We start from the raw sequence: 1,795 nt of genomic DNA on the forward strand, positions 1-1,795 counted from the left end.
CTCCAGTCTGGGCGACTGAGTGAGACTCCAACTCAAAAAAAATAAAAAATAAAAAATAAATGTGTACTAATTACATGTTTTTACTCTTACATGTTTAAACTCAGGTCACCTTCAAAATATTCTCTTCATTTGATGCAATATACCTATTGAGATGCTTTTTCAATGCTCAAAACCGTTTTTGAACTCATCAAATCTGATGGCTTTTAATGTTTCTGCCATTTTTTTGTTTCACCTCTTCCACATCAGCAAAACATTTCCCTTTGAGGAATTTTTTTTATCCAGGGAAACAAAGTTGCTCAGGGTGCATAGGGAGGTTGAGGCACAGGGCTCATGCTGTTTTTTGGTCAAAAACTGCTAAACACTCAGTGTGGGGTGGGCAGGTACACTCATAAATCACTCATCATGAAATAGACATTGAAAGAATCTCCAAAAAAAAAAAAAATTCACTGAAGCTAAATACAGCCTCTTACATCAGTGCTAGCTGGTACACTGATGCTGATGGGTTCCTAAATCACTTGGCTAGCTAGGGAAGCCTGTACTACAAGGTACCCACCCTCCAAAAAATAGTTCCGGTTCTTTTGGGGTTCCCCTTCATACATTCTAAAGTATATTTCATCTTTCAAATATCTGTTTATCAAGACTATTTGTAGCAAATAACAGACCTTCAAATATTTTGAATTTGACAGATAAAGTTATTTTTCAAAGAATGTATGCACACACAAAAAGCAGAGTGTAAGCTATCCCATTATGTGATGTGACCAAAATCTCTGCTACTGAATAAGATTCTAAGCTAGTATTAAAGATCATCAAATAGAATCTTTTACTTTGCCTTTTTTTGTCCCCAACAATAATTTAAAAAAGGACTAAGACAAATGAGGGCAATTTTTCACATGCTAGACATCACATCGATATATTCATAAATAACAAGTTATCTTTGAAAGCGTATACATCTCGAAATTTTCCCATTTTAAAACATTATCTTTTATAATGTAATAAAAATCAATATGGCATGAATAACATACATCTTCATTTATCTGTCAAAACTTGGCACTTAGGATCAGGCAAATTCAAAAAAACTTGTCAACTTTATCACCTACCTTTAGCAAAGCTTGAAAATAATGCATAATAATGCTCAGATACCAAGAATACCGTGTCAGGCTGCAGCTGGGGTCCTGGGCCTGTAACCCATAACAACAACAAATCATGGTGTTATAGAAATAAACATTCAGGATCTGAGGAAAAGAATTAGAAGTTTAACCTAGAAACTTTTTGTAGAATGGCAAGACTACAATTTATTTTATTCCTCACTGACTCGGTTTTAGCACTTTTACACAACTAACAGGGAATGCAAAACACCTCATTTCCCGTGCTGACATAAAAGCACCTCTCAAATTATTAAATCAGTGTGAATTATAAAAATTCTTAAGAGGCTTTAAGAGCACCTGTATAATTCTGTTAATTCACTAAGAAAACTGCAGAAATACGAAAACCCATAAAGATTCTTTGTGTTGTCAAAAATATTGTTCTTTTCATTCTTTCTTTCCTTTTTTTTTTTAATTCAGTGGCATTACAACAGCTATTTCAAAGTTTATGGCCAATTCCCATAACAATGAAAAACAAACTTTGTGCGAGGGGATTATTAGCAAGGTTCGAATTAGCAGGGCCATCGATGGTCAGCAAGTTGAAAAGACATCCTTTTCTGCTAGTTTCTCTGTTTCTCAAACACACTTTTCTTGTCTGCGCTTCCTCTCCCGCGCGGGGACCCCAGCTCTGTACCGACCGGCTCCCGGAAGAA

General features: G+C 35.5%; 1 protein-coding gene across 1 annotated transcript in view; it reads right to left on the reverse strand.

The window, feature by feature from the left end:
- Positions 1–1,178, reverse strand: part of LOC110596679 (myosin-IIIa-like) — a 33,586-nt gene extending 32,408 nt beyond the window's left edge. The window contains exon 1 of the mRNA XM_021718366.1: positions 1,098–1,178. The gene's annotated coding sequence lies outside the window, so the exon portion shown is untranslated. The remainder of the gene's footprint in view (positions 1–1,097) is intronic.
- Positions 1,179–1,795: the final 617 nt, after the last annotated feature.

This window comes from Carlito syrichta, unplaced genomic scaffold (genome assembly GCF_000164805.1).
Source record: "Carlito syrichta isolate Samal-C Ts95f unplaced genomic scaffold, Tarsius_syrichta-2.0.1 Scaffold312131, whole genome shotgun sequence".
Classification (NCBI taxonomy): Eukaryota; Metazoa; Chordata; class Mammalia; order Primates; family Tarsiidae; genus Carlito; species Carlito syrichta.